The 27,798-nt window shown below is 44.8% G+C and overlaps 1 long non-coding RNA gene across 1 annotated transcript; it reads left to right on the top strand.

The window, feature by feature from the left end:
* Positions 1 to 3,561: 3,561 nt before the first annotated feature.
* On the top strand, positions 3,562 to 27,798 carry LOC131409844 (uncharacterized). The gene is made up of 3 exons (XR_009221043.1): positions 3,562 to 4,472; positions 20,675 to 20,796; positions 27,741 to 27,798. It is a non-coding gene; the product is annotated as an uncharacterized LOC131409844 (long non-coding RNA).

Genomic DNA, 27,798 nt, shown 5'->3' on the forward strand with positions numbered 1-27,798 from the left:
TCCCAAACCACTACCCCTCCAACACCTTCCATGCCTTTAGCTACAGTACAATACTTAAGCAAGCAGCTTAGACAGAATGACGAGCTGCTCATTTCCGAGTTTCTCAAATGTATACATGTTATTAAACTTGGTATTATTTTCTCCTGCTAACCTGTCTTTTAATCATTTGGGCAGCCATAAGATCCTTAAGGGAAAGGGCAGAGGAGGATTCTCCCTCCTGCCCAACATTAGCATTGACCAAAGCACCAATACCTCACCCCTGCTCCTCCAACACATTGTATTAGGACCCCAAGAAGTTAAGGCCCAACGAGATGGATTGTTTCTCTTTCTCATCACAGAAAAAGAAGTTGGAATGATCTATCAGTCAACAAAAACATGCATGTGTTGTGAGCACTGGAATATGTCCCTCCCCTCCAGCCTACATCATAACTACAGAGGAGTTAGCGACCTTCCACTTCTTAAGTCCTGGCGGGGAAGGAAAAAGCCTCCCAAGAACCATTGCCCCAAACCCACCCAGTGCCCCCCCTCCCCTCCCTGACTCCCTGCTGCCCTTCCCGCCCCAGCAGCCATGGGCTTGTCAGGCCAGCACCGGAGCACCAAGGCTGGATGGAAAGAGCGTCCAGACCCACAGGGACCTGGTTGTCAGATGCACCGGTCTCACTATGGGAGCTCTCCCCACCTGCTCTGCCTGAAGACCCACTCCCCACAACGGCCCCACCCCAAACTGCACCAGCCAGTCCCAGCTGCTAAGGGCCCAGGCGAGCACAGTCTTCCATGCTGACCGGTGCAGGTGCAGTTACCCGCGTCCCTCTCCCCGCTGCCCAGGAGAATGAGGACAATGTGATGCTCAGCTGCTGAGGCCAATCCAGGTGAGCAACGTGGGTGGGGCCAGAAGTGCGGGTGGAAGTGTGTCAGTCGCCATCTTGGCGTCTGGCGGGGCCCCTCTCGGAGGGCCGGCCACATTCTCCCACCCCCTCGGTCTGGGTCATTTGCTATTAATACTGCAGCAGTGACCCATCAGGGCAGCGGAACAGACGCGTTTTGGCAGTGCTCCCCCAGGGTGGGTGCATCAGGCAGCAGTTTGCCTAGGCCCACAGACGTGGCCATCTTGCTTTACGGAGGACAGATGGGCACACGCCGCCATCTTGCCATCCTTTGGGGCCTGGGGACCAGATCCCACTTGCTGCACAGTGTCGCTTTGAGCCCTACTCTTGTGGCAGTCCCACTGTGGGACAGAGAGGAGGGGGCCGGAGCCTGGCAGCATGACAGCCTGAGGCCCGGGATGGTGATCACTGCACTGCCACGAACTGCTCCCACCACTGGGCAACGAGGAGAAACAGCCATCTCCTTCCACAGGTAACCAGATGCTGCCGCCCAGTCAGCCCCCCTGGTGTTCCAGCCCAAGGCAGGCAGCACTCTGTGCTTGGGGCCTTGGGGCCGGTCCAGAAGGTGAGTGAGCGCCAGGCGCTATGTGGCCTTGGTCTGTGCCACTGTCTCTGCTCCAGGCACCTCGGGCCACCGCGGCCATCCTATGGCTACTGGCGTCCACCTTATGGCCTCCACCACACTGTCACCCCCACCCCCTGGCCACTCTGCTCTCCACTGATTCAGGCTGGGGCCAACAATGTCAAGAAACAGGGTATTCTGGAAACACTCTTTCTTAGGTCACTATCTTCTTTCATTTGCCGTGACTTTTCTGCTTTTTTGACGGCAGGGAGCCTGCCTTGATCTCTGCAATCAGGAATGTGGCTGAGCAGATGCAGCTTCTACCTCCAAATGGACACGCCTCTCAGATGCTCTGTTGCTAGAAGGGTCCTGGCAGTGCAGGGAAAGGTGGCTCTGCACTGGAGGTGAGTCCTGGAGAGGCGTCTGACTCTGCAGACTCTGCATGTGACAGCATCCTGGGTGGAGGAGGTTGCGGCCCACTCCTCACTGGGAGGCTTACCCTGGGGACTCAGGGAAGGGGCTCCTCTCTTCACTTCTTCCTTGGGATCCCACAGCGGGATGAGGGGTTTGCCTTCCCCTTGGCCTGGCTCCCTTCATGAGGGCTTCTGGAATTCAGCCAGTTGAGTGAGTCCTTTCCTGAGGACTCTGCAATGGAGGTCTCAGAACAGTGCAGTGAAGATATTCTACTTTGAAAACCTCCTGGCAGATCCTTTTGTTTCATGTTGCAGGTTGTTATTGAATTTTTCAAGACCTGAATGCCACTTGTTGTCTTTAGTCTTATTCAAAGTTCACAGTGGTTTTTTTAAGTCGGAAGTTGTTACAATCTATCCAAAGATCTAGTAATGTGAGCTTGTTTCAAAGGTCAGACAACATGCTTTCTTGACAGTTTCCTTCAGAGTCTGTGTCCCAAAAGATTTGTTACTGTTTTTGAGAATGATGCAAAGCACTACAGAGAAGGTTGCTCTTGGCATGTGTCATTGTTTAACATGGTCTGGGGGCAAAGGAGGTGGGGGTCCTTTGGTAACTCGTCACAAAGCATTGAGAAATGTTAGAAGGTCAGGTTGCTTGGAACTCCCTGAGGACCTAGTATCCACCTGGTCTGGTCCACAGTGGCCTCATGGGGGTTAGATGAACTCAGGAGGAGAAGAAAGCCTCGAGAGAGACCCCCTACGTTCCCATGTGCGTAGTTTTCTCTAAATAGAGATTTTACCTTAATGAGGAGAAAAGATTATGAAGTGTCTTGGTCAGTACATTTCAGGGGCTGGTTGCTTGGTACAGGGAGCAGCTTTCCTCCTGGTAGTGGAAGGACAGGAGGAACAACGAACCACAGCTCTTGGGGCTGACCTCCTCTTGGCGGCAGTCCCATATCCTCAGCTGCTTGAGTAGAGCTGGGGCCAGCCGCCCTGCTGAGTGCCCGGGAGGCTCTGCTGGCCGACATCTGGCCTGGCTTTGAAATAGGGGGACCAACCCTCCCCATTTTAGCACCCAAAGTCCTGCATCCCAGGGACAGCAGGAGGGTTCGACAACCATGAGCTTCTAGGAACTATTTCTGAGGCTTCCTGAAGCCTTTCCTGTTGCCTTGGTGTCATCCTGTGCTCTCTGCCCGAGCATCTGTGGCCCTACAGGGCACTTACCACAGCCTGGGAGGAGGTCTTCACCTTCCTTCCTTCTCTGCCCTACAGATGGTCAGCTCCTTAAGGTAGACAGTGGGTCTTTCATCTTTCTATTCCAGTAATAACTTGCAAGCAGAGGTGTTCCTTACATCTTTACTAAAGGTTTAAATGGGCAAAGTTCCTAAGTATGGGTGTTCCCAAAAACACTTGTTTTGCTTTTATAGTTGATTATTTTAGGGGGAGACATTTAATTCTTTCTTTTTAATTACTTTTTCATGTATCCTTGCAGGCTCTACATAAAGGGCTCAAAACTTCTGGTCCAGTGGCTAAAAGCTGTTCACAGGGATGATTGGCCCCTACTAAGCATTCTTTCATCTGTAGTGAACATTTTACCAAAAAAAACTCTTGGACAGGCTGGAGGATCAGTACTACATGCTCAAGCCCATGGTCTTGCCCTCCAACTTCCACCTGACTAAGAAGGAGGAGCTGAAGGCCGTGGCCAAGCAGGAGAAATGACACCAAGATAGCTGCCGGGGTCCTGAGGAACATGCGAGTGAAGCAGATGGGAAAGGAGCTTCAGGTTCATCCTCATCCTTGAGGGAAAACCTGAGGGCCCAGCCAAGGTCCCGCAAGTTGAAGCGAGCCTCTCTGCAGGGCGAACCCGCACCCAGTGCCACCCAGGAAGCCACCAGTCAGGCGCGAGCACAGAGTCTCTGGAAGGAACTCCAGGAGACAGTGTGGCCTCCACAGTGTGTGGCAGCCTGGGAGATGCAAACACGTTTGCTGTAGATGCTGGCGATGAGACCCCCTCTGCCCAGCCAGGGCCTGCTGAGTAAGAGTGGCATTTCCATGGGTGACTTTATCCCTCAGGATCTGAGGCATGCACATTTATTGGCTGGCTTCCTTCTTACAGTTTCTCCTCAGCACACACTCAAGAGAGGCCATCTGTCCCTTGAGAGGCTGTTGACGGAAAGAGGCTGAAGAGAGATGTGGAGCCCAGCTACAGCGGGACCAGCCCTGGGCCTGATGAGAGCTTGGCCCAGAGCCCCCACATTCATCATTCACAATGATGCCTCAGAAACCCTCCCAGAGCCCCTCCACCCTCCAACAGATGTCACCCCCGAGCCAGCCGCAGAAGATGTGCAGGGCGAACACAGCGACACCGGCCCCACGTCCCTCAGCAGGGTCATCCTGTCAGCACTGGGGGCCCAAGAACTCCTCGACTCGCTGTCTCCTACTACTTCTGCTCCCGGGGGAACCGGAGCACGGGTGCCGCCTGCGGGAGCAGGTGGAGAAGGATAGCGAGCTGAAGAGGGGCAGCTGCCGACAGCCAGGTGCACACGCTGCAGGAGGATATGGACGAGCTGAATGAAGGGGGCTCCCTAACTGAGGAGCATGCTGCCCCCCACTGAGGTCAGTCCCGGTGCTCGGGGCTCCCCCACTGCCTGCTCCTCATGAGGGGTTTCCTCATGCTGCTGCTCCGCAGCAGACGGCCCCTGAGCACTTCTGTGTGCAGCATGCCTGCTGCTGTCTTGGGAGAAGGCTCTGCTGGTAGCCGCCCCTCGCAGACAGGGAGCCCAGGCTGCAGAGCTCACCCTGCTCGCTCTAGGGCGCTCGAGAGGCAGCATTAGTTGTCAGGGTTTAGCAGGTGGGAAAGGAGGCATTGCAGGTCAGCTGAGAAAGCCACGCCTACCCAATGAATTGTACCTGGATCGTTGGTTTACCACTTGAACAGGAGAAAATCAGCTTCTATTGCATCCCTCACACAAATGTAAATTCCAATGAGTTAGGATCTAAATGTGAAATAAAATCGACATAGTAAACTATTGGAAAAGTTATAGGAGACTCTTAAAGTCATGGGGAGGTTCTTTTCATTTGTGTTTTAATGAATATCCTTGAACTGAAGTCATTTTGAACATTTTAATAATTTCTTTAAAATTTGAAACATCTTTTTGAGTAGAATACATTCTCTTTTGTAAAAATTAAAACACCAGAGAAATATATAAGCAAAGAAGTGGTAAAAACTCCTATTTCTCACCTACGTCCCAACTTTTATTCCTTGTTGGTAGTAAAATTTGGTGTGTAATCTCCTCTACTGTTCCCTGTGCTTTACATACATATTTCTCCACTTGTACAAATTGGTTGGATATATTTTTGGTGTGTTTCTTGGCTATGTTTCTGATAATCCTGCTCTCTTACAGTTTAGTAGTTGTAAACATTGGTTTCTCGATATTCCTTATGTATTGAGGGTACCACTTTTTGCCTGTTATACATCCATGGAAAACATTTTCCTACCACATTGTTCATTTAATCTGGATCAGTGCTTGTCTTCCCAGATGCCAGTAACACTTCAGGAGAGAAACGGGTCTGTGAGACAGGCTATTCAGGATCTCCGGGACCCCCAGGGCAACAACCAGTAGGACAACCCAAAACAAGAAACAAAACCCATCCCTCGTGTTTCCAGATGCATCCTAGGGGAAGGACAGCTCCAGTTGAGGACCACTGATGTCCTGGTCAGAGTTATCCACTATGTTCTCCTATCACGTTAAAGCTGTTTCTGTAGTTTCTCGTACCTGATGGTACAATTTGGTGCCTTTGTCTGTTCCTCTTGGTGCCTTTGTCTGTTCCTCTTGGTGCCTTTGTCTGTTCTTCTTGGTCAGACTGCCCAAGGTTTCTCACTGTTACAGGTCTTTCCAGACAGCCAGCTCTCGACTCCATTGTTCAGGTCTATGTTGTTGTTCCTGCCTGGTGAATTCTCACTTCATTCTGCTGTCTTTGGTTTTATTGTGGTGGTGTTCTTGCTCTTGGAGGGAAGGGCTCAGCTTCTTCATGTACAGGTGATATTCCCTGATACCTGCAGTGGAGGCTGTGCACTTCCTCTGTCCCCTTGTCCCCACGCCATGGATTTGTCTCATGCTGCTCTCATTGCTGTTCATTTCTAAAGAGTTTCTCCTGTCTGTCTGGATTCCCTCTTTAACCTGAGAGATTTAGAAGGGTGTGGACAGATTTTCAAGTGGATAGGTTGGGGGAGGGGTGCCAATATTTTGTGATTACTTGTTACTTTTATTGCTTTAAGTTCCAGTAATATGGTCACTTATAGATTTCTGCTTTTTGGACTCTTTAGAGATTTCATTGTGGCTTAGCACACAGTCCATTGTGGTGACTGTTTCATTGTGGTTTGAGGAGAATGTTCGCTCTCCACTAGCTGCTTACATTGTTGTCCCTGGGGCTGAGGCTAGATCTAGCTTTTTTGTGTTCGTCAGCAGATCTGTTTCCTAACTTACTGTATCACTTGACCTGTGGCTTTTTAAGAGAGGTAAGGTAGGTTTCCCTGTGGAAAGGGAAGACACCTCCCTTGGGGTGCCTGTGTCTTCTTGTTTGTCCAGTTTTGCTTTATGCTTCAAGACCATATTGTTAGGTGCATAAGTGTTCCTGACAGTTATCAACACAGAGAACCCATTTTTGTCCCATTTAGAGTCTTATTTCTTTATCTCCTTATTTTCAACCATATTATATCCCTTTATTTTATAACAATATTTTAACTCGAGAGCCTTCATGTTTTTCTAGAGCAATTTGATCCATTTACAATTGTGATTATTGATAAATTGGAATGTGAGTCTACCATTTAATTTAATTTTTAATTTGTTAGGTTTTCTCATGATTTTTCTCTTCTTTTAGTGGGTGTCTTTCAGTTTTTAGGAACAACCATTTCTGCCTCTCTTTCTGTAAATGCTTAGAGTTGATCAGTTCCTGTGTTCTACACTCCCAATTCATCACCTTCTGGTCCCCAGCTTGAGAATATCGGATCTTAGTTCTGTGTTCTTATTTTCCCCATCAAGCAACCATGATTGGATGTAAGTATAAGTTTTATCGGTTACTTTGTACACAACAGTTTATTGTATCCAAATTTTTCCTCCTTTTGGAAAGATTTGATGTTATTTTGGAACTCATATGACAGTGAAATTTTGAGATGAATCGAGTCTGAGATACTCCTTAGGTGCTGATGCTGGGGACCTAGCACCTAAACTCTTAAAGTTGCATTGATGTGTCAGCAGAGTCGGGATGAGGTCAGAGATGTTTAAAACCGTGGAATTGAATGAGGTTTCCTGGAGACACTGTAGCTGTAGAAGGGACCAGGGCCCAGCCTAGGAGCAGGCAGTGTTTGCAGAGGTGCAGCTGAAGAGAGTCCAGGAAAGGGGACTGAAATCGTGGAGCATGAAGTTGCAGGAACCATGAGGGGAAAGGGTATTGCAGAAAGGAGGGGTGCTCAGCTGGGTGGGATACAGCTCTGATCAGAATGGAGAAAAGATGGCTGGACTCGGCCATGTGGCATCACTGGTGACCTCAGTCTCCTTGAGAGGGTGGGAATGAAGCTGGGTCTAGAGTGAGTGTAGGGGGTCCATGGGAGGGCAGTATGTATAAGGCACTTTATTTAAGAGGTTTAGCCATGAAGGGGAGTTGGGAAAGTGGACAGTAGCCAAAAGGGAGCCTGGGTCCAAGGGAGAGTTTTGTTTGTAAGGTGGAGATGAGCTAGCAGGTGTCTGTGCTGCAGGTAGGACCAGATGGAGAGGAAGAGTGTGCTGGGCCCTGAGGAGGTGCCGGGCTGGGCTCCTGTTATGAGAGGTTTGGGGATTCAATTGTAGATGTAAAAGAAACTTTCCACTCCAAACAAATGGGTTGAAGGTATATTTTATTATAGAGAGGATGGTAAAGGTGATAGTCCGCAAACAGATCTGAATAGGTCAAATAATAAGAGGGAAAAAACACCAGCTCGACTGGAATGGGAAAACATCCACATCAGCTGAGATAGCGGCACATTTGAATAGGTCATATAATAAGAGGGAAAAACATCAGTTCTATCGGATAGGGAAACACCAGATCGACTGAAGGGAAATGACACAAATCAACCAGAAAGAGAAACGCCAGGTTAACTGAAAAGAGAACACATCAGATCAATTACTTCACAATAAATCAATTACTCACAACATCCACGTCCCACTGCCGGGAGAGTCCTGTCAATTGTTTCGGCTGGGCGGAAATCACACGTCCTGGGCAAGGCGTCCCTTCCACAGGTGGAACTCTCACCGGGTCTCAGTCTCCAGCAATTTATATAAGCAGTTACAGAGTTTACAGAGAAAGCATTCAGTGTTCCCATGCACAAATGGTTATCAGTGGCGTACATGCACTGAGCCCCACACTCTGGCTATCGTCTCAGCCCAGTAGTTGTGTACGTGCATTGTTTACCCTGCTTATCCTCCCAGCCCTGCTCAGATGGCTAGTCTGCCCCAGGCTGCAGTGCCCGAAGGGCCTTGAATTTTTTACACATTGCAACTATCTCCATGGGAGAAGGGCCGGTTCCCACCACGCAGAAAGCAGCTTTTATATTTCTTTTTGTGCTGGTGGCTGTAGGTCAATGGAGCAGCCAAACATGGCTGTACTCATGTCACGACAGCTCTGCTGCCTGGCGCCGTGCAGAGAGAAAGAGGACGAGCTGTGCTAGTGGAAAGGGCGCCCTGTGCCTCTGCTCCTGTATTCCTGGAGCGTGAGGTTGGCAGTGGCTAGGAGTGGAGGGACGATGCAGAAGGTGTTAGGTGAACGGCAGGGGGAGGAGGGAGAGGGAGAGAGGACATCCTGGCTTGGTCTTCATGGCTCACACGGAGCTCCCCACTGAGATCTCCGATCACCAGCTCTTGACTCTCTTTGATGTTTTCATCAAAATGTCGGCTCTCTTGATGGTTCCCAAGGCTATTATGAATTTGTTCATCAATGAAGGAAACTTTGGGTCATGTTTAAGGGATTCTATGTCAAAGGGGCTCTACATGTGTTTATTCAGTCCATCATCTTTACCGAATCTCTTTGTTTTTGGACAGATTCCATACAACAGAGCAGCCGGGCCAGTGGCCTGCAGGTTCCAGGGTTTGGGAGATTTGCCCTCCAGAAAGCCGGTGCTGATTGGCATTCTCACAGGACGTGGTGCTCTGTCCCAGAGCCCGCTCTAATTCTGGGTGTCATGACATTGTAAATCCTGGGGCAGTTCTGTCAGGGCCCATCGTTGGCATTTCTGTGATCAGTGAGGGCAAACATTTTTCTGTGATCATTATCTGTCACTTCCCTGACTGTTTTGTTGCCTGCCTTGCTCACTGAGCTCTGAACCTTCCTGGTGGAACCAGGACGTTCACTCTTTATCCAGTGTGATTGCACGTTCCCTCAGTGTGCCCCTTGAGTACTTGCTTCAAAAATATCTGTTTTCTTTGCATTCTTTGATTCCTTGTACATATAATCTAGATTTAATCTGGAGCTTTAAAAATGTTTTATTGTGGAAAACCTTGAACATACACAAATTAAACAGAGAAGTGCGATAGCCCCCCATGTCTCTATTACCCAGCTTCAACATTTATTAATATTCTGATATTCCTGTTTCGTCCATATTTCTACCCACTCCCTACTTTCCATTGATTATTTTTTAATTAATAGATTTTTTTTAGGAAAGTTTTAGATGAACAGAGAAATTCAGCAGAGAGAGCAGAGCATTTCTCCCTCTTCCCCCACAGTTTCCCCTATGGTTAACATCTTGCGTGACCACCCCTGTTAGTGCGGTTCATTCCTTACAAGTGAGGAGCTGATGCTGCTATAGTGTTCGTAAGCAAGTCCGTAGTTTACATTAAGGTTCATTGTCTTGTTGTCATGTACTTGGATTTTGACAAATGCATAATCTCATGTATCCACCACGACAGTATCCTACGGAAGAGTTGGATTGCCCTAAAATCCCTGTGCTTTACCTCTTCGTCCCTTGCCCCCCAACTCCTGGCAACACTGATCTTTATACTGTTTCTATAGTTTTGCCTTTTCTGGAATGTCGTGTAATTGGAATATATGAAAACTATGGAACAGTGTATATAGCCTTTTCCAGTTGGCTTCCTTCACTTAGCAATATGTATTTAAGTGTCCACTATGTCTTTTTGTGACTTGATAGCTCATTTCTTTTTTTTTTCTTTTTGTATATTGAGTCATAATATACATAGCAAAAAATGTTTCATCTTAACCATTTTTAAGTGTACACTTCAATGGCGTTAAATACATTTCCACAGTTGTACAGTCATCACCACCATTCATCCCCATAACTCTTATAAATCTGAAACTCTATACCTATCAAACAATAACCCTCCCTTCTCCCCTCCCCCCAGCCCTTGGCAGCCACCATTCTACTTACTGTCTCTATGATTTGACTACTCTCATTTCATACAGTATTCGTCTTTTTGTGACTGGCTTATTTCAGTTAGCATAATGTCTCCAAGGTTAATCCATGTATAGCGTATTGGAGAATATGCTTCATTTTTAAGGCTGAATAATATTCCATTGTATGGATATACTACATTTTGTGTATCCACTCATGTGTCAATGGACACTTGGGTTGCTTCCACGTTTTAGCTGTTGTAAATAATACCGCTATGAACATGGATGTACAAATATCTCTTCAAGGCTCTGTTTTCAGATCTTTTGGGTGTATATGCAGAAGAGGAATTGCTGGATCACATGATAATTCTATGTTCAATTTTTTGGAGGAACATCAATACTGTTTTCCATAGCAGCTGCATCATTTTACATTCCTATCAACAGTGTACAAGGGTTCCCATTTCGCTGCATCTTGGCCAACACTTGCTGTTTTCTGTCTTTTCAATAACACTCATCTTACTGGGTGTGAGGTGGTGTCTCATTGTGGTTTTGATGTGCATTTCCCTAATGATTAGTGGTGTTGAGCATCGTTTCATGTGCTTATATGCCATTTCTAAGTCCTCTTTCGCAAAGGAGTCTTCAAGTCCATGCCCATTTTTGAATTGGCTTGTTTTTAGTTGTTTAATTTAGGACTTCTCTGTATATTCTGGATACCAGTCTCTTGTCAGAAATATGATTTGCGAATATTTTGTCCCATTCTGTGGGTGCCTCTTGATGTACCAACTTATAAAATTTTCGTGGAGTCCAATTTTTCCATTGTTTTTCTTTTGTTACCTGCACCTTTGGTGTCATATCCAAGAAATCATTGCCAAGTCTGGTGTCATGAATATTTAATCTTATGTTTTCTTCTAAGAGTTTTCTTGTTTGAGGTCTTACATTTATGTCCTTGATCCATTTTGAGTTAATTTTTGTATATAGCGTTGGATGGGGTCCAGCTTCAAGCTTTTGCATAGGGATATCCAGTTTTCCCAGCACCATTTGTTGAAAAGAAACCTTTCTCCATTCCATGGTCTTGGCACCCTTGTCAAAAATTACTTGACCATATATGTGAGGGTTTGTTTCTGGGCTAGCTATTCTATGCCATTGGTCTCTATGTCTGTCTTTATGACAATACCATACTATTGATTACTGTGGCTTTGTAGTAAGTTTTGAAATCAGAAAGTGTGAGTCCTCCAGTTTTGTTCTTCTTTTGCAAGATTGTTTTGGCTATTCTGAGTCCCTTGAGATTCCATGTGAATTTTAGGACGGGTTTTTCTATTTCTGCAAAAAACATCATTAGGATTTGACTAGGGAATACATTGAATCTATAGATTGTTTTGGGTAATACTGACTCTTTAACAATAGTAAGCCTTCCAATCCATGAACATGGGATGTGTGTCCATTTATGAATGTCTTCTTTAATTTCTTTCTGAAATGTTTTGTAGTTTTTATGGTGTAAGCCTTTCATCTCCTTGGTTAAGTTAATTCCTAAGCATGTTATTCTTTCTGATACTATTATAAATGAATTGTTTTTGTAATTTCCTTTCCAGAGAACTCATGGTTCGTGTCTAGAAATGCTGCTGATTTTTGTGTGTTGACTTTGTATCCTGCTACTTTTCTGAATTCATTTGTTAGATCAAACGGCTTTTTTGTGGAGTCTTTTGGATTTTCTACATACGACATGATATCATCTTCAAACAGAGACCATTTTACTTATTTCTTTCCAATTTAGATGCCTTTTATTTATTTATTTTTATTGCCTCATGGGTCTGGCTTGAACTTTCAATACTGTGTTGAATAGAAGTGGTGAAAGTGGGCATCCTTGCCTTGTTCCTGGTCTTAGAGGAAAAGCTTTCAGTCTTCCATCATTGAGTATTATGTTTGCTGTGTGTTTTTCATATATGGATTTTGTTATGTTGAGGCACTCTCCTTCTATTCCTAGTTTGTTGAGTTTTTTATCATGAAAGGGCGTTGAATTTTGTCAAATGGTTTTCTGCATCAATTGAGTTGGTCATTTTTTCCCCTTCATTTTCTTGATGTGGCTTATTACATTGATCAATTTTTGTATATCGAACTCCCCTTGTATACCAGGAATAAATTTCACTTGGTGGTAGTGTATAATTCTTTTAACATGCTGTTGAATTCAGTTTGCTAGTATTTTGTTGAGGATTTTTGCATCCATGTTCATCAGGGATAATGGTCTGTAATTTTATTTTCTTTTAGTGTCCTTGTCTAGTGTTGGTATCAGGGTAATGCTGGCCTCGTAAAGTGAGCTTGGAAGTGTTCCCTCTTTTTCAATATTTGACAGAGTGTAAGAAGTCTTGTTTTTAATACTTATTTATATGTTTGGTAGAATTCACCAGTGCAGTCATCTGGTCCTGGGTTTTACTTTGTTGAGAGATTTTTTTTTTAGATTTCTTTAAATATTGGTGACATATAACATAGGTAAGTTTTAGGTGTTCAAGATGATCATTTGTGAAAGGATTACCACAATACGGTGAGTTAACACCTCCATTCCCTCACATAATTAACTTGGTTTTTCTAGTGATCACTTTCAAGATCTACTCTCTTAACAACTTTCAAGTCTATAAGAATATAGTATTGTTAATTATGGTCACCATGCTGTACATTAGATCCCCAAAACTTGTTCATTTTACAGCTAGAAATTTGTGCAATTTGACTCACATCTCCCCATTTCCCCCAACCCCGCGACCCTGGGAAACCCATTTTTGTCTCTATTCCTTTGAGTTGGGCTTTTTTAGATTTCACATATGAGTGAGAATATATAGTATTTGTCTTTCTCCATCTGACTTATATCATTTAGCGCAATGCCTCAAGGTCCATCCATATTGTCGCAAAATGCAGGATTTCATTCTCCTGCATGGCTGAATAATATTCCATTATATATTACATGTATACATATATCTCACATTTTCTTTATCTATTTATCCATTGATGGACACCTGGATTGTGTCCATGTTCTCTGTGAATAATGTTGAAATGAACATGGGGGTGCAGATATCTCTTCAGAATAGTGATTTCAATTCCTTTGGGTATACAGCCAGAAGTGGAATTGCTCATTTATATATATTTCTATTTTTATTTTTTTGAGAAAATTCCATATTTTTTCCATAGTGACTGTAGCAATTTACATTCATACCATCGGTGCACAGGGTTCTCTTTTCTACACAGCCCCGCCAACACTTGTTGTCTGTTGTCTCTTTGAGAATAACAATTCTAGCAGGTGTGAGGTGATATCTCATTGTAGTTTTGATTTCATTTCCCTGATGGTGAGTGATTACGAGCATCTTCTCAGGTACCTGTTGACCATTTTTATGTCTTCTTTGGAAAAGTATCTATTCAGGTCCTTTGACCATTTTCATATTGTTTTGTTGGTTTCTTTGCTGTTGAGTTGTAACAGTTTCTTATATACTGTGGATATTAGCCCCTTTAGTTTGCCAATTGTTTCATTTGCTATGCAGAAGCTTTTTAGATTGAAGTCATCACACTTGTTAAGTTTTGCATTTGTTGCTTGCACTTTTGATATTATATCCAAAAAAATCTTTGTCAAGACCAGTTTCATGGGGCTTTTTTCTCTATATTTTCTTCTAGTTGTTTTATATTTGGTGTCTTACCTTTAAGTCTTTAATTCAATTTGGGATCATTTATAGAGTGGTGTAAAATAGGAGTCCAATTTCAGTTTTCTGCATGCGGTTATCCAGTTTTCCCAGCACCATTTGTTGTAGAAACTATCCATTCCCCATGGAGTCTTCTTAGCTGACTTGTCAACTGTTAGCAAACTGTATATGTGTGGTTTTATTTCTGGATCCTTGATTCTGTTCCATTGGTCTAGGTGTCTCATTTTATACCTGTATCATACTGTTTTTATTACTATAGATTTGTAATAAAGTTTGAAATCAGAAATTGTGATGCCTTCAGCTTTTTCTTTCTCGGGGTTCCTTTGGTTATTGGAGGTCTTTTGTGGATCCACATGAATATTAGGATTATTTGTCCTATTTCTCTGAAAAATGCCATGGGAATTTTAATAGGAATTGCATTGAATCTTGAGATGGCATTGAGTAGCATGAACATTTTCAAAATATTAATTCTTCTGATCCATGATCATAAGATATCTTTTCATTTCTTTGTGTCTTTAAGTTCTTTCATCTGTGTCTTATAGTTGTCAGTTTCTAGATCTTTCACCTTCTTGGTTAAATTTATTCATGAGTATTTTACTGTTTTTGATGGTATTGTAACTAGGATTTTTTTCTTTATATCATTTTTAGATAGTTCATTGTCAGTGTAGAGAAAGGCAACCGATGTCTATATGTTGATTTTGTCTCCTGCAGCTTGAGTGAATTTGTTTATTAGTCCTAACAGTTTGGGGAGGAGTCTTTAAGTATTTCTCTACATAAAATCATATCTGCAAACAGAGACCACTTTGTTCCTTCATTTCCAATTTAGATGCTTTATATTTCTTTCTCTGGCCAAATGTCTCTGGGTGAGACTTACAGCAGTGTGTTGAAGAGTGGTGTTGAGACTGGGCACCCTTGTCTTGTTCTTTGTCTTAGCAAGAAAGCTTTCAACCTTTCACTGTTCAATATGATGTTAGCTGTGGGTTTGTCATGTAAACCTTTTATTATGTTCAGGTATGTTCCTTCTGTAACCCTTTCTTGAGAGTTTTTATCATGAGGTGGCGTTGAATTTTGTCAAACTGCTTTTTCTGCATTGAAAGATTATTTTAGGATTTTTATCTTTCATTCTATCAATGCGGTGTATCACATTCATTGATTTGCATCATGTTGAACTTGATCATGTTGTTTGATCCTTTTTTTTGAGTTTAGATAGTTTTGTTCTAATGTGTCTTGGAGAAGAAAGTTTTAGTTTGAAATTTTAGGGTGACCAATCGGCATCAGGACCTTGGATGTCTACATCTCTCCCCAGATTTGGGAAGGTGTCAGCTGCTACTTTTTTAAGTCAACTTTCTTTTCCTTTCTCCCTGTCTTCTCCTCTGGTACTTTAATAATGCTTATCTATTTCTTTTCAAGGTATCCCATAATTCACACTACCTTTCCCCAATCCTATCCGTTCCTTTTTTTCTTTTTGCTCCTTTGACCGGATGATTTCAAATGACACATCTTCTAGTGCACTAATTATTTCTTGTACATGGTTGAATCTGATTTAGAAGGTCTCTATTGAATTCTTCAGTTCAGTCATTGTGTTCTTCAACTCTAGGATTTCTGTTTGTTTTTCCTTAATGCTTTCTGTTTCTATGTTGAACTTCTCACTTGTTCATGCACTATTTCCTTATTTCATTTAGTAGTCTATCTATGTTTCCTTAGAGTTTTATGAATTTCTCAAAGAGCATTGTTCTGAAGTCTTTGTCACATAGTTCCTATATCTCCATTTCTTGGTCGGTCATTGGAGTTTTATTCTTTTTCTTTGGTGGTGTCATGGATCTTTGATTATTCATGATCCTTGTGGCCTTCCGTTGGTGTCTGCAAATTTGAGGAAGTAGACACTTCTTCCACTCATTACAGACTGGCTTTAGTAAACCAAAGCCTTCACATTCAGCCCATCTAGGGGTCCTGGGTGGGCCATCTGGTGGTGTCCAGGGGCAGGCTTGCTGCTGGAGCCCTTGAGCAACCTGGTACTGGGGTGAGTGGAAAGCTTGCGTCCACAGTATTGTGTCTGGCCCTGGGCACTGCTGGGACCCTGAGATCATGAGTAGCCCCACTGGAGCCTGTTTTGGCAGGTCCTCATTGAGATCCTGTGACCACAGTAGTCATCCAGGGCCATGAGAGTTGGCCAGTGCTGGGATGATCTGAGAGTCTTGGCTCACGGGAGCCTGCCAGGAGCCTGTGCCATGAGAGACAGTTTGTGCTGGTGTAGGCCAGAAGTCTGGATTCCTGGGAACCTGGGGCCACAGGAGCTACCTGAGATTGCAGGAGCCAGCAGGCACTGGGTCAAGATGGAAGCCTGGGTTCATGGGAACCTGCCCGTGCCTGGTGCCATGGGAGCTGCCTGGGGCCGCCTGAGTCAGCAAGCACCTGGGTGGGCTGGGGGTTTGGTTCTGTAGAAGCCTGTCGGAAGCCTGGTTCCGTGAGATCTGTCTACGGCTGCTGGAACTGGCAGGTGGTGTGGTGAGCCATGGGCCTGTGTTCCTAGTAGCCCCCGGGGAGCATGGAGCCATGGAATCTACCTGGGGTTGTTGGAGCCAGTAAATGCTAGAGTGACCTGGGGTCCTGGGTTTGTGAGAGCCCACTGGGTGCCCTGTTATGGAAGCAGCCTGTGGCTGTGGGTGCTGCCTGTGGCTGCCTGGAGTAGGCAGAAACTTGGGGAAGCCAGGGTCTGAATTCATCAGAGTCCACCAGGAGCCTGGTGTCAATGACACCACTTGTGGTCACAGGAGCCGCCTTGGGCTGCTGAAGATCGCAGCCCCTAGGCTGATATGGGGGCCTGGGTTTCCAGGAGCCTGATGGGAACCTGGCGTCAAGGATGCTGCTTGGGGCCCCCAGAGCTGGCATGCTCCAGGGTGAGCCAAGGGCCTGGATTTGCAGAAGCCTGCAGGGAGCCAGCTAGGTCCACAGGAGTCAGCCTGGTGCTGGGGCAGGCTGGCTCAGGGGTCTGTGGTGAAGTCAGGCATTAACTTTACTCTCCTTTCGTTGGGAGGTTTTTCATTACTGATTCAGTCTGCTTGTTTGTTACTGGTCTGTTCAAGATTTCTGTTTCTTCATGATTCAGCCTTCATAGGTTGTTTCTAGGAATTTATCTATTTTGTCTAGGTTTCCCAATTTGTGAATGTACAGTAGTTCAGAATAGTCTCTTCTGGTCTTTTTCTTTCTGAAGCATCAGTTGTAATGCCTCCTCTTTCATTTCTGATTTACTTTATTTGAGTCATCTCTCTTTTTTTCCCTAGATATTGTATCTAAGGGTTTGTCAATTTTATTTTTTCAAAAAATCAACTCTTACTTTTATTGATATTTCATACTGTCTTTCATTTTTTCCCACTCTCCTCTTGGTGACTTCCATCCTTCTGCTAACTTTGGGTTTCATTTTTTCTTTTTCTAATGCTGTGTGTTGTAAGTCAGGTTGTTTCTTTGACATCCTTCTTCTCTTATAATGTACAAGTTTGTCACTACAAACTTTCCTCTTAGTACTACTTTTGCTGCATCCTATAAGATTTGGTGTTTTTATTTTTTCTTTTTGTATGTCTTGAGCTATTTTCTAATTTCCCTTTTGATTTCTTCTTTGATCTAGTGGCTGTTTAAGAGTTTGTTGTTGAACTTCCATGTATTATGAATATCCCAGTTTTCCACCTGTTGTTGACTTTTGGTTTCATGCCATTGTCTTTGGAAAAGATACTTGGTATGATTTCAATCTTCTTAATTTAGTTAAGACTTGTTTTGTGACCTAACACGTGATCTGTTCTGGAAAATAATGTGTGCCCTTGAGAAAAGACTGCATTTTGTTGCTGTTCAGTAAAATGTTCTGTGTATGTCTGATAAGTCCGTTAATGTTTTCATGTCTGCTGTTTCCTAATTTTCTATCTGGATATTCTATCCATTGTTAAAAGTGGGGTACAGAAGACCCCTACTATTTGCAAGTTATATAACTGAGAATGCTCTAATATTGAGACTATATAAAGATCTCTTAGAATTCAATTATAAAAAACAAAGAAGTTTGAAATGAAACTTCATTCAAAGAAGTTTGAAATGAAACCATTTCATTGGTTACCCAATGAAAATGGGTAACTAGCTGCAATTGACATGTCTCCAGGAGAAACATAGATGGCCAATAAGCACTAGATAGATGTTCAGTATCATAAATTATTAGGAAAATGCAAATTCAAAGCATAGTGTAATACTATTTCACACTCAAAATGAAGGCTATACTCAACATAATGGAAAGTAACAAGTGTTAGTAAAGATATGGAGAATGGGAAACCCACATACATTACTGGTGGGAAAGTAATTTGATGCATCCACTGCAGAAAACAGTTTGCCATTTTTAAAAATCTTAAACCTGGAATTACCATGGACCAGGAGAGTCACAATGTTGGTATGTCCAAAAAACCATTGGAAACATATGTTCAAAGAAAAACTTTTCCATGGATATTCAAAGCAACATTATTCACAATGGTCCAAAAGTGGAACAAACCCAAATTTCTATCCAGTTATGACTGCATAAACCAAATGTGCCCTATTCATAATATAGGACATTATAGAGCCATAAAAAGGAATAAGCTACTGCTACATGCTCGGCCATGGATGAACCTTGAAACATGTGTGCTCACTGAAGTTGTCCACAAAGGCCACAGATAGCATGATGCCATTTGAATGAACTGTCCAGAAACCAATAGGGAGAGAAAACAGATGAGTTGTTTTCATGGGCTTGGGTTAGGAGAAAATAGTGTGAATGAGTATGGGTTTGTTTGGGGGTGTTGAAAATGTTCTGGAATTAGATAGTGGTGATAACCACACGACATAATCATTGTACTAAATGGCACTGAACTGTATACTTTAAATGCTTACAACAGTGTATTCTGTGTTAAGCAGATTCTCCATAAAATTTTTGAATTTTTTAAATTAATCAGGGTGTTGATTAATTTTAATTTAGTTAATTTAAAGTTGGTTGGGATAGTTAATAAGGGTAATTAATAGAGTTATTAGGGGTAGGGCACATTGTAGCCAAGAGAGTAAATATCCGATGATGGCTATAGTAACAGATCCTATAATTGTACAAGCAACAGTCTAAAATCCAGTCTGTTTCCATTGTCCCCAACTTGGAGAGACCAGCCATGAAAATATGTCAGTGATCTCGGGGGCCTTGGGTATCTTTTAAAAGATTTAGGTAACATTACGCAATATTTTAACCTCTTGGGCCATCTGGTGGAGGTAGATTTGAACTTGTGAGTTGATGTACATTCAGCAAGTGGTTCTAAGAAAGGCAAAAACTCCTCCTTCCTTGGTTGGTATAGACAGTCTAGGGCCAGGCCATTCTCTAAAACCATTTAGGCAAGAGACTCATGAGACTGTTGCACAAGGGCTAGGATAGGGTCTTATGGAGTTGTTGTCGATGTTGGGTTAAGGTTTTCGATACTTCTTCGTTGCCTCAGTTACCTGATTTTGTGTGGGTAGGGCCATCGCACCTGTGTCCAGTCCAGTCAGTCAGTCCTAGTAGAAATCAACACCCAGTCCTACAGGACTGACAGTGTCTCCATGGGTTGGTGGTAGCCAGTCAGGACAGGAACCTCGGGGGACCTGCAACCTGAGGGAAGCAGGCTGAAATAGACACAATGATGCATTGCAGAATATAACCTGGAGAAATCTGCTCAGAGGGCTGGGGAAGAGAGAACCTCACTGGGTGAGAGCCTTGTGATATCAGCCTACAGTAAAACCCAAAACTGGATGCTCCTGGTGTGAAATATTCATTACGGCCCTTGGAAGTAAAACCAGTAATTTGCACCCATTAACTAGTTACCTATGCTATGATTTCAGGGGGTATTGTTAAAGTGTTTCTTGGCCAAGAGCTGTTTGGGCCTGAGCACAAAATCACCAAGGTGGCCTCGAAGGCTACCCCAAAATGACCCCTCAAGGAGCAGTTGGGGCAAAAAGTGGGTGGAGCATTTTGAAGGAAGCCTGGGGCAAAGATGTTGTTGTGCGATTGAGTTGGGTACAACTGAGTGTCTCCGCAGGGTAAGCCCTTCAGCTGGGGTACAATAGGTGATTGGAGGCCAAGTGACAGACCCTGTGACTCCTGATTCCCAGTGCACAGACAGGCCTCTCAGCCCATTGGACATAAATGGTGGTGGTGTTTGTGAAGCATCTTGATGGCAGTGTGGAAATTATAGGGGACGTGTGGTGGGAGACGTCATGATAGTGTCGGGAGGAGCTGTGTGTGAGATTACGGTGTTGAAGGGAAAGGACTGGAAGCAGGTGCAGTGGGTGTGTGACCAACAATGGTCAGTGAAGGGACAGCTGGGGTGTAACTGGGGAAAGCAGGGACCAGCAGAAGTCATGTGTTTAAAACAAGACACCAGGCCCAAATGGAGCCGCTTAGGCTATGCCTCACATAAACAAGTCGAGACTTAATTAGACTTTTGGCCCTCCCAGGGATAGAATCTTAAACCAGTCAATCACCTGATGCGCAGCAGGTAGCTCATCTTCCTGATAGAGCCCTGCCATCCTCTAAAGGAAGGTAACCTTGCAGTAACCAACCCACTTTTTTATCTAGTGTAACTTCCTTGTTCTTGCTCCCTTCTGCCTATAAAATCCTTCATTTTGTAGAACTCCTTGAGCTCCTTTCTCTCTGTTAGACTGGATGCTGCCTGATTCATGAACTGTTGAATAAAGCCAATTAGATGTTTAAAATTTACTCAATTTTATTTTGTTTTGTACCAGTTTGGTGGCAGCAGTGGGATCCAAAGGAGACGCCTGATGGCTTTGAGGATGAGAAACACAGTCATTGGTACCCTCAAAACCTTTGAGTTCTCCATCTTTTTCGCTGTTTCTGAGGGCTGTGGGTAAGTTCCTCTTGGATATGAGATCCACTCTGTTTGCTTTGAGCTCCTGATCTAACTGGCTTTCCAGTTCAGGGTCAGTGGCTCAGTCTAGACTGACAGGATGCTCTAAGAGAGCATCAGTCTTAGCACTTGGTTAGTCAGCAGTGCCAGGCAAAGGCTTAGCGGTTCAGCTTGAGCTGCCAGATGGTTCTGCCAGGAACCCGAGTCCCTGGCCCTTAGTTAGTCCACAGTCCCCGTTTGTTGGGGTCTGCTGGTTGAGTCTGCAGTCTCCATGTGTTAGGGTCTATTGCTTCAGTCCGTGGTTCTTGCTAATGGAGAGGAGTGGAAGAAATGTGTGCTCCATGCACATCCAGTCTTTGAAAACTTCCCATGTGCATTTTACATGCATTTTGCCCTCTGTTGACTGTAGATGGGTTCTAAGGAAATGGTGAAAGCACAGTGAGGAGGAACTGTGTGTTTCTGCACGACTACCTCGAGGAGTGCCACCCCCTCAACCTGAACAGATACCTGGCACTAGTAGAAATGAAAGACATCCCATCACTGTGGATAGGAAGACTCCTTATTGTGCCGGTGTCAACATTATCCAAAGAGATCAACAAATGCAGTGCAGTCCTTATCAAAATCCCAAGGGCGTTTTGTGCTGAAATAGAAAAAAACCCATCCTAATATTCTCATGGAGTCTCTAATAAGCCCAGATACCAAAAATAATCTTGAAAGGAGATACTAAGTTGGAGGACTGATTCTTCCTGATTGAAAACTTACTATAAACCTACAGTATCAAAACTGCATTGTCATGGCATACAGACAGACATATTGACCATTGGAAACAGAATTGAGAGCCCAGAAATTAACCCTCACCCATGTGATCAAATGATGTTTGACATGGGTGCCAAGATTATTCAATTAGGAAAAGTCTTTTCAACAAGTTGTGCCGGAAAAAGTGGATATCTACATGCAAAAGAATCAACTTGGACATTTACCTAACACTGTATACAAAACTTGATTCCCAGTGAATCAAATACCTAAGTGTAAGAGCTAATGCTATAATACCCTTAGAAGAAAACATAAGGCAAAACTTGACAAGATAGGATTTGGTAATGATTTCATGGTTCTGACACCCAAGGAGCAGCCAATAAAATAGGAAAATACATATGCTGGACTTCATGGATATTAAAAAGTTTTGTGACTCAAAAGTCATTATCAACAGGGTAAAAGCACAGCCCACAGGATGGGCGACCATATTTGCAAACCATGTATCTGACAAAGGCTTAATATCCAGAATAGATAGAGAACTCCTAAATTCAACAACAAAAAACAAACAAATCAAAATTGAACAAAGTATATGAGTAGACATTTGCTCAAAGAAGATCTGCAAATAACCAATAAGCATATGAAAAGATGCTCATCATCAGTAATCATTAGGGAAATGCAAATCAGAAACACAGTGAGAGACCACCTCACATTGATTAGGATGGCATCTATCAAAAAAAAAAAAAAAAAAGAAGAAAAAGAATAGAACAACTGTTGGCCAAGATGTGGAGAAGTTGGAACCCTTGTGTACTGTGGTGGGAATATATAGTTGCTGTAGAAATCAGTATAACAATTCCTAAAAAAATTTAAAAATATAATTATATAGGACCCAGCAATTCCTCTTCTGGGTGTATACCCCACCAAGGAGTTGAAAGCATGTTCTCAAAGACATATTTCAACACCCATGTTCATGGCATCATTATTCATAATAGCTAAAACATGGAAGCCACCCAAGTATTGTAATCAAGGAAGGGCTCACAGCCCAATGCACCCCTTAGCCAAAAGGTATACGCGCTCTTGTAGAAGGGAAAAAAGCTTTATTATGAGGTTGGCCAGCAAGGAGACAAAGGTTAATTCTTTCTCCCCAATGGGCTGTAGAAAGAGGCTTTTCAAGGGCAAAGGAGCGGGTGCAGTAAGTTTGGGAGCAGTCCTAGGCATTTTGTGCAAGCACAGATTTTCATGTTCGGTCACACATCCCACGTTCAAAAGGCGGTGTCCTTAACATGATTGGCAGGGGAGTTCTTGGTCTCCCAGGTCATCCTCCAGTCACTTATGCAGTTGCAGTTTGAGTCTTGCAAGCCGTCTTGTTGTCTCATTGGCTCAAAGTAGTTGAAACTTGCTTAAGGAAGAGAAATGGAGTTTCTGAAAAGCAACTCTCGGCCCAAGATTAGATCCTTAGTAAATATCATATGCGATATGGCTTAAGAAAGTAGTCTCCAGGGTACTGTTGAGAAAAATCTGGCTGGGGCCCCATTTTATTTTGGGCTTGGTTGTGGGCCTTGCTATGGTATCTGTCCAGGGATGTATGGATGAGCAAAATGTGCTATATACATACAATGGCATACTATTCATCCTTGAAAAATGAAGGAAAGTCTAAGATATGGCACACCATGGATGAACCTTCAAGATATTACTCTAAATGAAATAAGCTAGTCACAAAAATACAACCTTGTGTGATTTCCCTTCTATGAGGTTCCTGAAATCACCAGATTCAGAGACAGAAAGTAGAATGTTTTTTGCCAGTGGCTGGGAGGAGTGGGAATGGGGAGTAATTCATGAATGGGTATAGAGTTTCAGTTTTGCAAGATGAGAAGTGTTCTGAAGATGGATCGTGGTGATGATTGCACAGCAATATTAATGTCTTCAATACCCTTAAAGCATACTTAATGTATCTATGGGGCCTGATGACTTGTCCTGGCCGAGCACATGCTTGTGTTGTTGCACATCTTACCCCTCACTGTACAGTTGGGAAACTGGCCTAGAAAGAAGCAGATACTGTCCCAGACCACAGGAGGTGGTCAGAGTCCTGAAGACTAGAGAGAGCTCCAGCTTACTTGGCCAAGGTTCCACCCCTTCCCTCAGGTTTCCTTTGGCAATGAGAGGCATTAAGATCCTAGAGGATTGCTGCCCACCCCTTTCCATATGGGGTCATTTTCCTCTCCTCATCATCACATGTGCACAGGCACACTCACTCACACTTGAATTCTCATATGGAGAACTCGGAGGTGCAGTCAAGAAGAGCCGACACCGGGGAAGTGACAAGAGGCATGAGGGAGAGAGGTTGGAGGCAGCTCTCCCACGGGGCAGTAGCATCCATTCTCCTAGATTCGTGTGCAGGGGCCCAGAGATGGGAAGAGGAATCCCTAAGTTTCCTAGGTGTCTACCTGTTCCAGATCCATCCCTGGCCCAGCCTGGGGAGCACAGGACTGGGGTCCTGCAGTCCACCTCTGTGGGCACCCAGAACTGTGATGAGTCCATCCTCCCTTTGTGTAGGCATTGGGAACAGGAGAGAATACCTCAGTGAGGGTCCTCCTGTATAAAATGGAGTGCATCCAGCAGGTGACTCCAAGTGTTCCATGCACTCACAACATGTCTGTTGGACTAGGTTCTCTGTTGATGACCTACTCTGCTCTGAAACCCTGAGAAAATGATTTCCAGCCCCTGGAGATCCTTTAGAACTGAGGAGGCTAGGGGGCTTGGGTGGAGGAGAACTGAGGATAAGGAAGAAGATGCCAGAGCACTGGACACCAAGTCCAGAGTCCAGGGAGAAGACTAATCCTTGTTGGACCCTTGAGGTCCTCATCTGGAGGTAGGGGGAACCATTGTCATGACAGCAGTTAGGATGCGTTAGGAGTGAAGAGGACACCTGGTGGGGAACAGCAAGAGGGGGGCACGGTAGGCTCCCGAGATTCCTCCCACTCCCTCGAAGCTGACAGGTCCTGCTGCTTTACCCCTGGGACCCTGGAGAGCCTCTGCCTTGAGGACACCTGAAGAAAGATTCCTTTCTGTTTGGAGTTCCGGCCTGGGTAGCAGTGCTAGTTCTGGCCACGAGGGGGCGGGCAGCCTCTTGTGTCAGTGGTGGCCAGTGAGTTTTTGCTTTTATTTTTTTTCAGTTGTATTGAGATATACTTGATATACAGCACTAAGTTAACATTGCTGTGTGGTATATTTGAAACTTGCTAAGAGAGTAGATCCTAAAACGTCTCATCATCAGGAAACAATCTTTTTTTTCTGTTTGGTGATTGATGTTAACTAAAATTATTTTGGTAACCATTACATAATATATATATATCAAGTCATTCTGCTGTAAACCTGGAATTTACTCGGTGTCCACTGAACTTTTCTTGAGCTCCTGGAGCAGCGAAGAGTCAACCAGAGGTCTTTCTGGCTGTCCCCCTGCCTCAGAAACAACTTGTACCTCCTATTACTAGTGTTCATCTCCAAAATGAAAGTTGGTCAAAAGTAGGGGGCCAGGTGCAAGATCTACCCATGTACTCATTCAGCAGCTGTGCCCTGAGCGCTCATCCTGTGCCAGGTGCCCTGGTGGGCTGAAGTGAAGGATGAAAATGACCAAGTGGTCCCTGCCTGCCAGGAGCTCGCAGTCTAGAGGGGAAATGGAAAAAAGCAAAGACATGAGAAAGAAAAGAGCAAGTGCTGTAGAGAAACACATCAGGAGGCTGTGAGGGAGGGCTGGGCATCATTGGGTAGGAGGGTCTGAAAGATCTCACTAGGGTGACAATTTCTGGGACCAGAATGACAAGAGGGAGCCTGCCCTGCACAAGTCTGGGAGCAGTGTGTCAGGGAAATGGCACCACTGGTCCTGAGCCTCACAGGCAGAAGTGAGTTTGGCCAGAGGAGGTTAGAAAGGTGGCCACTGCAGCTGGAGGGAGGCTGGGAGGAGAGAACAGGAGCTGGGGTGGAAGGTAGGACCAGGGCCTGGTAGGCTGTGTTCGTTACTTTTCCCTCTCTGACTTCATTGCCCCTAACCTTGCATTTCAAAACATCAAATGTTGACAATATCACAATTTTTGTGTATCAGCAATCAGGCATGTTTTAGCTGGGTGCCTCTGCCTCAGTGAGATTAATAGATTGGGGCTGTGGCCTCAACTGAGGCTCGACTAGGGGAGGACTGGCCCACAAGGTCACTCTCAGCCTTCAGGATTCATTTTGGATTGAGAGCCTGAGTTCCTTTCTGTCTGTTGGCCCAGGCACTCCCTTGCTTCTCTCCTCAATGTGCCTCCACATTGGGCAGCCCCAATACACCGATATTTGATTCCTCACTTCCAGGGATTTGACAGAGTGAGAGAGAGAGAGATGGCACATGAGAGAGGGAGCAAGAGGAGGTGAGAGACATTTTTAGTTAAAATTTAGACAAGACATCCCATCACTTTGGCTCTTATTATGTTCAGAAGCCATTTACTAACCACTTTGTGGTTCCACGGGGATGTGTATAACATGGGTGGGGCTTACTGGGTACCACTGTGGAGGCTGCCCACCTCATAGGCCAAGATGAGACACTTGGGTCTCATTCTCCATAAAACAGGAAACAATTGAATGGTTTTATGCCACAGGATGGCAATATTTGAATTTCCATTAGTTGCAACCCCCTCATGGTGCTGACCTGAAAATGAGGCCAAGTTGGAAGTGACTGTCCCAATATCACATTCTTGGAGCCCAGGCCTGTTTTGAGTGGTGTTCTGTACTACATCCCACCCCTCCTTGTTATTCTTCCATCTCTAAGATTGTGCCTTAGGTACATGTGACACCAGCCCACAAGGGTAATAGATATTATCTCATATACACTGGGTGATGTCCCTAGGAAGTAGATTCTAGCCTGATCCCCATGGTGCCGGTTTAGAGACTGGGGAGGACCTGAGAGGCACAGGGACTATCCCAGGATGAAGAACTAGTAAGGAAAAGGAGGTCTGCATTCATCTCTGTCTCCTCAAAGCTAGGTCCCTAGTTAGGTTTCCAGTGAGCTGTGGGTAGGGCTGTGTAGGCTCATTGTGTACAGTTCAGGAGATGACATGGGGTCATAGACCTCAACAGATCTTAGAACTCAGGTAACCAGGCACCCACAGCCCCCCATCCAGCTCACTTGATTGGAGACAGTCAACAGGCAAAGATGTTTTGTTGTTGTTTCCCAACTTTTGGAGGCTCTGAGCTCAAAAAATCCCAGAAAGAGAATCTTTTTGGTAGTTGGCGATGTTGGCTCAGCCCTCATTCTTGACGCCTCTGGGCGTCTGGCAGGAGGCAGTGAAAGGTAACACGGGACAGCCCAGGAAAGGCTAGTGCAGGCCAGGGCACAGCTGTGATCCCACCTGATCAGCCCCACACCCCTTGCCCCTCTTTGTGTGTGTGTGTGTGTGCATGTGTCTGTGAGGAGGGGAGAAGGCAGGACATAAGGGACGGGTCATTCCTGAGCAGGAGCTGGTTGTTAGGTGTCGGAAACCTGGTGAGTCTGTCATGTTCATACCCCAGGCCATGCCTGGCAGCATGAGAAGGTGAGCTCCTCTAATCATATGTTACCAAGTACTAGAGGATTCATCTCCTTCCTTCCCTGACCACAGTTCTTTGCAGGGATGCTCCTCTGTGCGTGAACTGAGGAGCAGACTTTCTCTTGGGCGTTGGCCCCAGTGGCAGTGTGCATGCAGCCCCTGATTCCTTCTGGCCCAGCTCCCAGGCAGTCTTTGCAGAACTCCACTCAGGAGGTTGTCGAGTAGCTGCCCAATGGTTTCAACTCCACCAACTCACTAGACAAGGGGCAGGTACATGAGGCCACCCACACTTTCCAGTACTGCTCTGAGATGAGAGCAGGAGCAGAGAGTCTCCACACTCAGAAGCTTGAGATGACGGGGTTGGACTAGAACTAGGGTGGAACCAGACTGGGGCTGTCCCTTTTTCAAGCTAAAGGGGATGTACATGAATGTCACCTTGCCTGGTTAGGAGATGAGGTGCCGTGACCCTCTTACCCTTGTCCGGTGTGAGCTTCTGGAGGCCACTGAGGCAAAGCCAGAGGGTAAGGGGGACTGCAGGCTGGGTATTCCTGGAAGGGAGGGGGATCTTTCCTGTGTTTAGAAGGACACATGGAGAGTCAGCTATGTGGGTGAACCTTTCTCTTTATCCCGCTCCAGCGCCAGCTACAGAGCTCCAGCCAGCGGCAGAAGAAGAGCAGTGGGCAGTGGTGGAGGT

The sequence above is a fragment of the Diceros bicornis genome, chromosome 8 (assembly GCF_020826845.1).
Source record: "Diceros bicornis minor isolate mBicDic1 chromosome 8, mDicBic1.mat.cur, whole genome shotgun sequence".
NCBI lineage: Eukaryota > Metazoa > Chordata > Mammalia > Perissodactyla > Rhinocerotidae > Diceros > Diceros bicornis.